Source organism: Hypanus sabinus, unplaced genomic scaffold, assembly GCF_030144855.1.
Source record: "Hypanus sabinus isolate sHypSab1 unplaced genomic scaffold, sHypSab1.hap1 scaffold_1056, whole genome shotgun sequence".
Taxonomy (NCBI): Eukaryota; Metazoa; Chordata; class Chondrichthyes; order Myliobatiformes; family Dasyatidae; genus Hypanus; species Hypanus sabinus.
In genome coordinates this window covers 12443-26825 of record NW_026779110.1, presented here as the reverse complement: position 1 = coordinate 26825, position 14383 = coordinate 12443, and the positions used below count along the sequence as shown (strand labels likewise).

The window sequence follows — 14383 nt, the reverse complement described above, 5'->3', positions numbered from 1 at the left end:
GTTCCTCATTCTCCTATTTAATGATGATCCCGGTGTTTTACTCCGGGCTGGTCCAGTCAGAGTGGATCAGCTCCCTTTTCTCCATCCTCCTCGCTGTTTCTCATTTTCCTGTTTAGTGATGTTCACGGTGTTTTACACCGGGCTGGACCAGTCAGAGTGGATCAGCTCCCTTTTCTCCATCATCCTCGCTGTTTCTCATTTTCCTGTTTAGTGATGTTCACGGTGTTTTACACCGGGCTGGACCAGTCAGAGTGGATCAGCTCCCTTTTCTCCATCCTCCTCGCTGTTTCTCATTCTCCTATTTAGTGATGCTCACGGTGTTTTTCTCCGGGCTGTTCCAATCAGTGTGGACCAGCTCCCTTTTCTCCCATCCTCCTCGCTGTTTCTCATTTTCCTGTTTAATGATGTTCCTGGTGTTTTACTCCGGGCTGGTCAAGTCAGAGTGGATCAGCTCCCTTTTCTCCATCCTCCTCGCTGTTTCTCATTTTCCTATTTAGTGATGTTCACGGTGTTTTTCTTCCGATTTCGATCCCGATCCTCCGAATGCTTCCCCGCTTATGTCTTCACCCTCGCCGGTATACAAATTTAGATTGGTGAGTTGCCGCATGAGAAATCATTATCGGACCTTCACACAGTGGAGTCATGTGTTTTCTTTTCTTTTTCAACACTCTGTCCATCTCCGGACTGCTCTCTCTTTGTTCTTTCATATCTCCGTCTTTATCTCTCTTCACATCCCGAGGATTCGTGACAATTTGCTTCCTCACTTCTCCCTCTGTTCTCTGTTTCTCTCTGTCCACACGTCCGGTCCGCTACTGAGCAAGGTACATCTCATTGTAACATTTCGGAGCATATACTTACACTCATCATAAATGTACGAAGCACTTTAAATAGCTTTCAAAGACACCGGGAAAAAAGACGTCATTTGATCTTTTTCCGTCTCTCTCTCTCTCTCTCTCTCTCTCTCTCTCTCTCTCTCTCTCTCTCTCTCTCTCTCTCTCTCTCTCTCTCCTCTCCCTCTCTCTCTCTCTCTCTCTCTCTCTCTCCTCTCTCTCTCTCTCTCTCTCTCTCTCTCTCTCTCTCTCTCTCTCTCTCTCTCTCTCTCTCTCTCTCTCTCTCTCTCTCTCTCTCTCTCTCTCTCTCTCTCTCTCTCTCTCTCTCTCTCTCTCTCTCTCCCCCCCCCCCTCCACACTGGGTACAGCAGAGATACAGCCATAGATAAACGAATGGCTGACTGGGTGGAGTCAAACAGTGAGAATAAAGAGGACTTGGCTACCGGTTACTAGTCGGTATTAGGGCTGCACCTTTTCACAGTATATGTCAGTAATCGGGATGATGAAATTGCTGGCTTTGCGGCAATATCTGATGAAAATCCAAATATCGGTTGAATGGTAGGTGGTCTTGGGAAGGCATAAAGTGTGCGGAAGACCTTGGCAGATGACGAGACGGGCAATGAAGTGGCAGATGGACTATACTGCAGGGAATTGTATGGAAATACACTGAGCTCGAAGTAATCAAGGCGAAGACTATTCTCTGATCGGGACAAATCAGCAAAGAAGTGATGTGACATGAGTTCGGAGACCCAGTGCGGATTCTCTAAAGTTTCATTGCCAGTTTGACGCGGTACTGAGGAAGGTAAACGCAATGTCAGCGTTTATTTCGAGAGGAATAGAAAATAAAAACAAATATTTAATGCTGAGCTTTTATTAGGTTTTGGTGAGTCCACACTTGGAATTTGGTGAATGGTTTGCGTCCCTTATCTACAATGGATGTGCCTCCAAAGGTCAGAGTGCAGAGGTCGGTCAGGAGACTGATGCCAGGAAGAGAAGAGTTATATATGAGGAATATTTTAGCACCCCGGGCCTTGGTCGCTGGAATGTGGAAGAATGAGACGGAGATCTCATTGAAATCTATCGACTATTATCAGGCTGAGTTGGAATGGACATGGAGAGGATTGTGATGTAGTGCGAGTGTCGATGGCCAGCGGGCACAACCCCCGATAAGGACATCCCTTTAGAAAAGGGACTAGAACCAATTTCTGTAACCAGACAGTTATGGATTGTGGAATTTATTGCCACGGAAAGCCGTGAAGGGCAGGTAATTGGGTACATTTAAAGCGGCGGTTGAAGAGGTGGACAGGTAGTAAGGGAGTCAACTGTGTCGATGAGAAGACACGGGAATGGAGATTAGAGGAATGATATGTATGACCATAAGACCATAAGACAGAGGAGCAGAATTTGGCCATCTGGCTCATCAAGTCTGCTCCGCCTTTCAATCATGGCTGATCTTTTTATTTCTCTCCTCAAGAACTCCAGTTCCCAGCCCTCTCCCCGTAACCTTTGGTGTCATGTCCAATTAAAAACCTATCAATCCCTGCCTTAAGTATACCCAACGACCTGGCCTCCACCTCTGGATGTGGCAATAAATTCCACAAATTCACTAGCCTTTGGCTAAAATATTTCTCTCCATCTCGGTTTTGAAAGGGCGCTCCTCTATCCTGACGCTGTGCCATCTTGTCCTAGACTCTCCCACCATGGGAATGGCCCTGTCCACATCTATTCTGTGTAGTCCTTTCAACATTGGAATAGTTTCAATGAGATCCCCCTCTCATCCATCTGAATTCCAGCGAGTACAGTCCCAGAGACATCAATCATCCGTGTGAACGTCCTCTGGACTCTTTCAATGCTAGTGCATATTTTATAAGATGAGGGACCCAAAACTCAATACTCAAAACCCAGAATACTCAAGGTGAGGCTTCAGCCGCGATGGAATGGCGGAGATCGGTGAGCCGGATAGCCTAACTCTGTTCCTGTACCTTGTGGTATTGCTGCTAAATTTGTTGAGAAAATAATGATGAACATTGCTTTTCATGATTCGCATAACAAACCGTCCGGCGTCCTTGTGACTAAATTTGGAGCCTAGGATGTTTTAAAGTGGCAGTTTCAGAGGTGGTCCCCCCGATAAACATGTCGCGACGAGGGTGGGATTCGAACCCACGCGTGCAGAGCACAATGGATTAGCAGTCCATCGCCTTAACCTCTCGGCCACCTCGTCTGCTCTTCTCGCTCTTGTGTTCCGAACTTCTGAATTTATTCACAGCATTTAAAACTTCTGCTTAAGGTCTACACGTTTCTATTCAGATTCTCTGCCGATTTGCTTTGCTCGCCGTGCTTATCAGAAATTCATGTACGTGGATAAGGGCAGTTTCGAGAGATATGTGTCAACCACAGGAAACATGTAAATAGGTATCTTATGGACATTAGACGCTATGGAGCTGCTGTGGTATAAGTATCGATTCCGTGCTCTGTAACTCGGAGAAACTGTGAATGTTTAGAGTTGTAAAATGAGATAAATTTATGTTGAATTGAACAAAATTTCAATAGCTTCTGCTATCACATTGCTCGAATTCAAGTAAACAGATGTTATAGGAGTTTGCCATCTGGTTGGAGAATGACGATTTTCCGTGTATTGGGCAAATGCAATAACCCGATGATTACCACATTAAGACGCGCTGAATGTCCCGTCCGGCCGTGCGCAGCCGCAGATCCGAACACCCTAACGCTGAACCGACACAAACACATGGCCGCCCGGTTCTGGAATACCAAACCAACGGCTGAAGCAGCTAATAAGAAGTCGAGTTTACTCTGTCAATAATGCATTGAATGTGGTGGACCTTTGTCACTGATTCCAATCCCAGAATATAACTGCTGCAAAAGACAGTGACGTGTGCCTGTGACCATTCCTTTCTGTGTGACAGAAATGAAATATTGAACAGCCCAAAGCAGGAATGCATGGAGAGATATTGACACAACAATGGTCGAATGCTCACCTGGGATGAAATCACTGCAGGCGAGTACTTATAGCTCGGTCAGGAAATCATTTTACAGGTGGAAACTCCTTGCAGCATTCAGCATTTCCCCATTTTCCCTCTTGGCCTTTCTCGCACAATACGGCCGTGTGGCCTAATGGATAAGGCGTCTGACTTCGGTGCTTGACTGGTGGAAGTCATCAGAAGATTGCAGGTTCGAGTCCTGCCACGGTCGTTTTGACAAACTGGCGGATTCGGTTCCATTCTGTCTCTCACTACCAGCAACATGGTTGTCTCAATTCCGCCTGGGATTAATCGGAGTTCTCCACCCTCGGGGATAAGTAATGCCTCGTCTTGGTTGTACACAACGTATAATATTATGTGTCTACTCTGTGCAGTATTTCTGCAGACACTTTCATATACAATTGGCTGGAGCTCCTCAGACGTTCAGGAGGAGCTGCTGCTGGGAAGGTGAAGTTTATTTCACATTCAGCTCCGTCTCCGAGCACACCTCATCGGCAAGAATTCACCACCCAGCACTGACGGGACATGCTCCTGTTTTCAACCCTCCTCCTCTTCTTGGACACAGCGCGCTGGTTCTCTGCCTGCTCTGGATCTTTTCATCACTATTTGCCGACTAGACATCAACCGCCTCAACATCAGGAATCCTCACTTCTCCTCGAACCTTACCCCCTCTGAATGCACTGCCCTCCAATCTCTCAGCACTGGTCCCAAACTTACCCTCAATCCCGCAGCCAAAGTGCTGTTGTTGTCGAGTGACGGACTGACCTCTACCTTGCTGAGACCAGTCGGTAACACACGGACTCATCCTCACGCCTACACCTTGAAAAGGCCCGACTCCGGACCATCAGAGAACTGTATCCGGCATTACCACTGACATCATCAACTCTGGAGAACCTCCATTCACTGTGGAGAACTCATGGTTCCGTTGCCCTGAACTGCTCGCTCCTACCTCCTACTCTATTCACAAACCTGATTGTCCGGGTAAGCCCACTGTCTCTGCCTGTTCCTACCTCGCTGATCCTGTGTTCTCGTAGCTCCAGTCCATCTTATGCCCCGTAATTCAGTCTCTTCCCATCCACATTCGCAACCCTTCCCTTGCGCTCGATCAACTCGCTGACTTTCAATCCCCTGGCCCTGACCGTCTCATTTTCTCCATGGAAATCCAGTCCTCACCGAAACAGTTTCTCCTCCGCCTTCTTCCACTTACTCCAAATTCAATGGGTCGCCATGAACACCAGCATGCGTCCCAGATATGTCTCCCTTTTCGTTGCCTAAGTAAATCAATCGACCAAACCAATGTACCAGACCCTCCCCGGTAACGCGCCCCAGCGCTCCCAGCGCTATGTCTACCAATGTATTGTTGCCGATTCCTGCATTCACACTGAGTTCGACAATGTCAACCACTTCGCCTCCAGCTTCCACCCCGCCCTTGAACGTCCCACTCAATGCAAGCAAAACAAAGGGAGAAGAAACCAGAGGTCCACGATCAGTGAGGATCAGTGAGGGTGAGCAACTTCAAATCCCCGGGTGTTCCTATTTCAGAGGGTTTGCCCCGGACCCATCACAAGTGCAAATGCGAAGGAAGGACGGCTGCGCCTCTTTTTTCAAAGGAGTTTGCGGAGATCGGCAGGACATTTGAAACCTTGACACATTTCTGTAGAAGTGATATAGTGTGTATCGACTGACGCCGAATGGTAAGGTGGTATGGAAACATCGATGTCATTGAACGTAAGTTCCTACAGACTGCGCTGGTTTCGACCCAGTACATGTCCGGTAAAGCTCTCCACTATTGAGCACAGCTGTCTTTGGGGACGTTGCTATTGATTATTTGGTGGCTAGTGGGCGCTGATGCTTTCTGCTGAAACGTTGGGGGATGGTCCTGATACCTTTGCTGCTCCCTTCAACCTCCATTTCTCCGCCATCAGCCCGTGACCTCAGGCGCCCTGACTTTTCAGAAACCTACCTACTGTTGTTTTACAAAAACCGAATTGCTCCGCCTTTACAGCCGACCATAGCAATGATTCACCACTCTGATTCACCACAATTTTATCCTCATCTTTCTTCTAAAGGAGCACCCTTGTATTCTGAGGCAGTGCCGTCTGTCCTAGACTCCCTCCACTGGGTGAATTATTCCCACCAGACAGCTCGCAAAAAGTCAAGACGTATTTCTTCTGAACCACTGTCGCTGCAATCTGAAACCCCCAATTTCCCTTTAAGAAACGTACTTCTGATCTGTCTAAATTACTCAGCAGTTTAACGAGCTGCTGACGGACCAGATGGTCTTGACTCTCAGGAATGCAGGTGCGGCACCTTTCAGCGATCAGCGAAGGTCAGCCATTACCATTGCCGGAAAAGAGGTCGGTTCGGAAGACCTCAAGCCAGACTAAATCGACGGACTAAGTAGCATCGTTTACCCGGCATCTTCTTAGCCAAAGGCCAATGACTTGAAAACAAGATACATTACATAAGCACAACGTTGCAGTTTCGGAGGGAGATGAGGGGCTGTTGTCTTCTCTGTTTCATGGAGACATGGCTCAGTTCGGTGGAACAGCCGGAAGGCTTCTCAGTCCACCGTTCGGAGAAGATAAGATTGTGGTGCTGGGGGTGGGGGGGGGGGGTGGGAGGTGAAGGGGTGTGGGGTGGAACGGGGGTGTTGTTTCATGACTAACTCTTCATGCTCTCCGTATATAGGGGTCTTACCGCACCCTTGTTCGCCCAATCACAACACCCAATGATTGAGTTCTGTCGGTGCTGCTCACCGAGAGGTTCTCCTCATTGATCCGGACGGCACTTCACATACCGCCAGAGCAGATGTTAAGCAAGCAAACCATGTACTGAGTGCTGCGACCAGCAAACAAGGAACTGCCTACCCTGAGGACTTTCAAATCATTGCGGGGTTTCTATCAGGCTTATTTAAAAAATCCAGGCTTATTTGTCACCAGCACGTCGTCCTCAGTACCAGGGGCTCCCGCACTCTCGACCACTGTTAGGGCACGATCAGGAAAGCCTACCATTCCACCCCCAGACCATATTTCGGGAATTCTGAATGTCTGGTTTTCTTTCTCCTACATCCACCCAGGCGGAGGGTGAGGAACAAGACACCAGATGTATCGGCAACAACGTCACCCGAATCGGCAAGAGACAGGAAAATAAAATGACCCAGAGCTCATAAGAGAATCTGAATATCACAATCTTTATAAAGACACTGGAGAACGTGTGTTTCCCACCGATTCATTCAGAGTCCAAAGTGGTCTTTAACCAGAAGCAGTGGATGAACAAGCGATCTGCGAAGTGCTGAGCAGTATATTCACGTCAATATTTATCACATTTATTCATTATTATTATTTACCGATAAGTTTTGTTTTATATTTTGCTGATTTGGTAGTTGTCTATTGCAGTAGGCAAAGCACCACCAGATTCCCTGGTGGTCTAGTGGTTAGGATTCTGCGCTCTCACCGCCGCGGTCCGGGTTCCATTCCCGGTCAGGGAATTAGGATATTGCCTAATGAAATGTGCTTGTTTTAAAACATCGTGTGTATTAACTTACTGCCACAGACACCCCATTCCTGTCTATGCTTAACCTATTTCAGCAACATAAGACCACAAAATATAGGAGCAGAGTTAGGCCGTTTGGCCCATTGGGTTTGCATCGACATTCCCTCTCAGCCCCATTCTCCTGCTTTCTACTGGTATCATTTCATGCCATGATTAATCAGGAATCCACCGATCTCTGACAAATATACAAAGAGACTTGGACTCCACAGGGGCCTGTGGCAACGAATCCGACAGGTTCGCCACTCGCTGGCTGAACAACTCACTCCTCATCTCTGTTCTAAAAGGATGTTCCTCTATCTCGAGGCTGCGTCCTTTGGTCTTAGATTCTCCCACCATAGGAAACATCCTCTCAACATCCTCCCTGTCAAGGCCTTTCACCATTCGACAGCTTCCAATGAGGTCCCGCGCAATCTACTGAATTCCAGAGAATGCGGGCCCGGCGCCATCAAACGGTCTTCATATCACCAGCCATTCAATCCCAGCATCATTCCTCTGAATCTCCTTTCAACCCTCTCCAGCTTCAGCCATACTTTCTCAGGTAAGGGAACTAAAACTGCTGACAATACTCCAAGCGAGGCCTCGCCAGTTCTTTATAAAGTCTCTCAATCGCATCCTTGCTTTATATTCTAGTCCTCTTGAAATGAATGCGAGCATCGCACTTTCCTTCCTCACCACAGACTCAACCTGCAAATTAACCTTTGGAACATTATGGTGCAGGTGTGTACGTCACAATGGGAGGGCTGTGCAGGGACTCCCGAGGTTTTTAATTCCTCAGTCTTCTTGTGCGCATGTTCTCTCCTTTTAGAAAGTCTGCTCCTTCATTTCTGATATCAAAGTGTCTGACCATATATCTTCCTGCACTGCATCTCATTTACCACTTCCTTCTCCATTTTCCAACCTTCTGTTGCCTCTTAATCTCCGAGAAGGACTTAATGCTCTTTTCGCTCTGAAAAATCTGCATATGGTGAGTGGTGTCATACCAAAGTCTCCCATATCGAGCTGACTACCACACATCCTCACTTGCACCCGCTCGACCCTTGCCCCTTTCTTAATTCCCCATACTGGTCATCTGCTCTCCACGTTCAGTTCAGCGTCAGTGTGTGGATATGAAATGTATACTATCTCTTCAACAAGTGCAAACAAGCTCGATGAACTCAACATGTCGGGTAGCATCCGTTGAAAAGCGACAACTGTCGTCGAGACATCAACCGTCTCAACTTCACCACTCCTCTCTCCTGTTCCTACTTCACTCCCTCTGAACGCACTGCCCTCCACTCTCTGCGCACTAATCCTAACCTCACCATCAAATCTGCAGACAAATGTGGTGACGTAGTAGTCTGGCGGACGGACTTCTACCTCACTGAGGCCAAACGGCAGCTCTCTGACACCTCCTCTTACTAACGCCAGGAACATGAACTCACCAAAGAACATCAAAACTATTGTCTACTCATTTCAACGGATGCTGCCCGACCTGCTGAGTTTATCCAGCTTGTTTGTACGTGTTGATTTGACAACAACATCTGCAGTGTACTTTGTTTGATCTATCACTTTCCGTCCACAAATGCCTGACCTGCTCTCCACTGTTACTGCAGTTATTCGTTATTTGTTCTGTTTGAACAAGGAGAACATTACTTTGAAAAATAATATCGCAGTTGCAGTCTCAATAAAGTTGGAAATAACCGCGAGGTCTTACAGACAATAATTTTCAATGGATACAATGTAGATTTGATCTTCTTCACTCCTCACTGCACCTCAATCCACTCAGAGACGCTGTCTCTCTGTAGAAGAGGGTGACCATACATTTCCCATATTGGATTCTGGTCCTACTCGCTCGATTTGCCTACATCACCTTGACTCATCTGCACGGGTTCATCACTGCTCAAATCTCAGTGAGTATTGTCAGGTCCAGTCGGGTTTATTGCCGTGTGCACAGGGACAGGTGCAATTAAACACTTGCAGCATCTTTGCAGGCTCGAAAAGACAGACAGTACGCAAAACATAAATTGTACAATTCTGCATCATTAACAAAAGATGGATATCAATCTTGTGCCAGTTTCAGACTTGGAAATAATTCCTCAGGCGAACTGATGACATAGATTGCGAACTATTATTTCCCCGGGGGAGCATGCAGGCCCAAGAAAAGCCTGTTTATTCCTTTTCTTTAAACAGACAGACAACAGAAAGAAGGGCGAGTCTCTAGACCTCTTCAGCCAGCCCTGGCATTGAATAAGATCAGGCTGGCCCAGACTTTTTCTCAATCCTCCCCCCACACCCATACCGCAGTTGCCGGACAAAAGTCGGTCGATGTCCGCCACCAAATTCTCTACCGTCTCCCCAGGTGAGAGGAGATAAACTTCTGTCGCCCGCATTTGTTTCGACGCCATGACAGCGCCCCCAGCATATGAATATCAGAAGCATATGGAAATGAATGTTATAAAATGGGACATTGTTCTGAGTTTTGATCAGTTGGGGAGGCAGAAACAGTTAGAGTCTGTGGGAGGGAACAATTCTTGGGTGAAACCCTTTTCGCAATTGGATAACACATTTGATTGACATGTGCATACACGAATGGGAGCTAGGTAGTTGCACGTATTTGACGGGATTGGTTGATGTCGGACCATGACAACGCGTCAGTGACAATTGGCGAGGGTGATTTTGACGGAAGGTCAGCGAACCGCTTTGTCTATGGCAATAGGCGAGGTCGCTCGGTAGACAAGAGAGCAATGGGGAGTCTGTACAGTGAGTGATATGAAACAGCGAAAGCTTTTCGCGTCCAGAGACCGTGCTGCCCACTTCGGCGAATCAATCACAATCTCAATCTCCCCTCTCCCAGCCGCGGCTGAACAACATATCTTATTGAATATGGAAATATTTTTATAAGTTGACCATTCAAGTGTTTTCAGCTAACCGAAATCTCGCATGATGGTCGTGTCTTAACGGAGCACTGAACCAAAGTCCAGGACAGATATGTTTAAAAAATGGCTACTCCTTCATGTCATATTACCTGTTCGCCCCGACATTTCAGCACCAGTTTACACACATTCCCACACGCTCCACCCTAACTGTCTTATAAAAGAAAATCTATTAACGACCCACTAAAATCACGAGGTCCTTTCACTGAACACGAATATTGATAGCTAACCGTTCGCTTCAGGCTGTGAGGAAAGTGTGGGAGTGAGGAGCAAATGGACAGAGAGAGAGAGAGAGAGAGAGAGAGTGAGAGAGAGAGAGAGAGAGAGAGAGAGAGAGAGAGAGAGAGGGAGAGAGAGAGAGAGAGAGAGAGAGAGAGAGAGAGAGAGGGAGGGAGGGAGAGAAAGAATATCGTGCGTGTAAGTGTGTATTAGAGAGAGATAGAGAAAGAGCGAGACATGGAAGTGAGGCAGGGGAGAGAGTCACATCGTAGATAGGACAAGAGAGGCAAACGGGGTAGTTTGAAAGGCAGTTAGAGAGAGAGAGAGAGTTATGCGGCAGCTTACCAATTTCATGTTCTCTTTCGCCCACTGTTTTCCTCACAGTGTTTTCTTGACCACCAGAGTAACTCACCTCACCGACAAAACCAAGTGGATCTTTCCGTCCCTTCATTTAAACGCGAACGCTGCAGGGCTCGTAAGTATTATCACCGTTTGGACTGAGGAGGAGAAATGGTTCATGCGTTTACACATTGCCCTTCAACCGATATACGTATTGATGCCATTCTCCCAGTTTCTTCAATTATAAAGACAAATGGCATTAAATCAGAGCCATTAATTCTTAAAATTCAAAAGTTAGTTCTGATTTGGTTGAAGAGTTCTGCTCAGAGTGATAAATCGCCCGCTGTCGAACATAAGGAAGTACGTCGGTGAAAGACGCGAGGAGCTCAGCATCCATGCGGTTGTAGAACACACCGGCATCAATCGCCCTGTTCCTACTGAAAATTTACTGTTAGGCAAAGTAAGAATATCGTAGCTAAATAAACTGTATTGGCATGTCGATTTGTCGAGTTGCCACCTGTCCCCACCCATCAGCAAGTACATTTTACATTGCGCTTGTGTGTACAGATAGATGTGCGCATAAATATAAATTTGAGCTCACTTTGAGGGAATCACCACTTACGTATAATGCATGATCCCCTCGGTTAGATCCGTCACCAGATGCAGATGAATTGAGTCACTGTCAGTTATTTTCGTGCAGTAGAAACTCAAGACCTCGACCAGCATATGTGGGTGTGGGGACGATGGTGGTGGAAGAAATTTTCAATGTTTTCCGTTGTAATACTGAATCAGGACCTCCTAATCTGCTATATATTCTCAGCTAAAAATGCTGCGAGCATTGAACTGACGGAAATATGGGATGTCAATTCCACAAATTCTCGAATCTCCCCTGTCGATCTATTGAAGAAAGTGTTACCGGCTCCGGATTTGTGTTGGATACGGTACCAGAACTCAATACATCGAAATCCATGTCGTTAATGAAAATCGAATCGGGAAAGTACCGCGTTGAACAGAGAATCAGAATCAGGTTTATTATCTCCGGCATGTGACGGGAAATTTGTTAACTTAGTAGCAGCAGTTCAATGCAATACATAATCTAGCAGAGAGAGAAAATAATAATAATAGTAAATGAAATAAAACATTTATTAAAAAATGAGATAGTGTTCTAAGCTTCAAAGTCCATTCGTGATTCTAATTGCAGAGGGGAAGAAGCTGTTCCTGAACCGCTGAGAGTGCGTTTCTGTCTCATAACCTTAGACACCCAAGGTCAACACTAATATCTGGTGCCATCTGTGTCGACGTTGCTCCTTTGCAGATTGGAAGAATTTTTATCGGTAGTGTCATGACGGTCGATTAACGTCCTTCATTTATGAGCTGTCCTGACTGAGTGAGGCTGATGACGTGACGTAGCGGGACAGCGGGCTGCAGTGAGAATACTTAGGCTGCAATTGGTTCGTTCAGTGAGGGCACAAACTGGACAAAAGTGATTATTTTGAATAAAGAGGAATGCAGGAATGTGTGAGGTCATGTACTTCGTTGGGATTAAGTTAAAATAAAGTTGCGGTGAGACTATCAAAGGAAACTGTTCACAAAACAGAGATGGCGAGCCCCGATGGGTGGATCAGGTATTTTGCAAGGCAACTGCAGATTGTCAACTGAACAAAGTTTAGGGCCAGCGCTCAGGGTGTTAAATTTTATTGGCACACTACACGCTGCTGCTTGAAGTGTTAGCGCTGCGAGCAGGGTTCGAACCTGCGCGGGGAATCCACATTGGATTTCAAGTCCAACGCCTTAACCACTCGGCCATCGCAGCTCCATTAATGTTCAGCACCAATCGTAGCACTACATCTGAAATGAGGGGTGTACTTGATTTATTTTCGGTAACGGAAATGGTGAATCATCATTGCAATACAAATAGTATAATTGGAGAGCTGTGGAATTTGTTACAACCCCGTTAGATTAGAATGTGAATGTGGAGCGATAACACAGGCGTCAATATCGTAAATGAAGGAGACTTCCACTGTTGGGGATAAAGGTCAGAATCAGAATCAGGTTTATAATGATGGACATATGTCAACATTACGGTGTTGCTTTTATATTCTACTCCTCCTGAACTGAATGTGAAAATTGCATTTGCTTTCCTTTACCACTGACTAGGCCTAGAAGTAAACATTTAGTAAACATTGCACAAGGTCTCTTTGCATCTCTGATTTCTGAAAACTATCCTGATTCGGAGACTTTTTTACAGTGGCATGCCAAAGTGTGTCCACCTCTGGTCAAAATTTCTATTACTGTGAATATTAAGGAAGTAGACGATGAAGTGATCTCCAAAAGTCATAAAGTGAAAAATGAAACATTCTTTTCAAAGGTTTAAGCAAGATTGTGCATCACTTTTGTTTTTGTATATTTTTAGAGTGGAATACATGAAAGGAGCACCGTACAAAGTTTGGGCACCCCAAGAGATTTGAGCTCTCAGATAACTTTTACCATGGTCTCAGATCTTAATTAGCTTGTTAGGGCTATGGCTTGTCCACGGTCATCGTTAGAAAAGGCCAAGTGATGCAGATTTCAAAGCTTTATAAATACCCTGACTCCCCAAACCTTGTCCCAACAATCAGCAGCCATTTGCAGCACTAAGCAGCTGCCTAGCACTCTGAAAATTAAATACATGATGCCCACAAAGCAGGAGAAGGCTATAAGAAGATAGTAAAGCGTTTTCAGTTAGACGTTTCCTCAGTTCGCAATGTAATTAAGAAATAGTTGTTAACAGTAACGGTGGTGGTAAAGTTGACGTCTGGAAGACCAAGAAAACTTTCCGAGAGAACTGCTCTTAGGATTGCTAGAAAGGCAAATCGAAGCCCCCGTTTGACTGCAAAAGACCTTCAGGAAGATTCAGTAGACTGGAGTGGTCGTGAGCTGTTCTACTGTTCAGCGACAGCTCCTCAAATATGAGTTAACAGAAGAAAACCTATCCTGCGTCCTTACCACAAAATACACCGTCAGAAGTTTGCAAAGGAACATTTATAACAAAATCTGCATCTGCAGTATACTTCGTGTTAACATTTATAACAAGCCTGATGCGTTTTGGAAACAAGTCCTGTGGAGTGTTAAAGTTAAAATAGAACTTTTTGGCCGCAAAGAACAAAGGTATGTTTGGAGAAAAAAGGGTGCAGAATTTCATGAAAAGAACACCTCTCCAACTGTTAAGCACGGGGGTGGATCGATCATACTTTGGGCTTGTCTTGCAGCCAGTGGCACAGGGACAACTCGCTGGTAGAGGAAGAATAAATTCAATTAAATACCAACAAATTCTGGAAGCAAACATCACACCATCTGTAAGAAAGCTGGAGATGAAAAGTGGATGGCTTCGACAACAGGATAATGACCCTAAACACAGTTCAAAATCTACAAAGGACTAACTCAAGAGGCACAAGCTGAAGATTTTGCCATGGCCCTCACAATCCCCCGACTTAAACATCATCAACAATCTGTGGACAGACCTCAAAAGAGCAGTGCATGCAAGATGGCC

General features: G+C 46.0%; 4 non-coding genes across 4 annotated transcripts; 2 read left to right on the top strand and 2 right to left on the bottom strand.

Annotated features, from left to right (window-relative positions):
• Positions 1–2969: 2969 nt before the first annotated feature.
• On the bottom strand, positions 2970–3051 carry trnas-gcu (transfer RNA serine (anticodon GCU)). The gene has a single exon. It is a non-coding gene; the product is annotated as a tRNA-Ser (tRNA).
• An 897-nt stretch (positions 3052–3948) lies between these two features.
• trnar-ucg (transfer RNA arginine (anticodon UCG)) lies at positions 3949–4040 on the top strand. The gene is given in 2 exon segments: positions 3949–3985; positions 4005–4040. It is a non-coding gene; the product is annotated as a tRNA-Arg (tRNA).
• A 3207-nt stretch (positions 4041–7247) lies between these two features.
• trnae-cuc (transfer RNA glutamic acid (anticodon CUC)) lies at positions 7248–7319 on the top strand. Its single transcript has one exon. It is a non-coding gene; the product is annotated as a tRNA-Glu (tRNA).
• Positions 7320–12585: 5266 nt separating this feature from the next.
• On the bottom strand, positions 12586–12667 carry trnas-uga (transfer RNA serine (anticodon UGA)). Its single transcript has one exon. It is a non-coding gene; the product is annotated as a tRNA-Ser (tRNA).
• Between the last annotated feature and the right edge of the window lie 1716 nt (positions 12668–14383).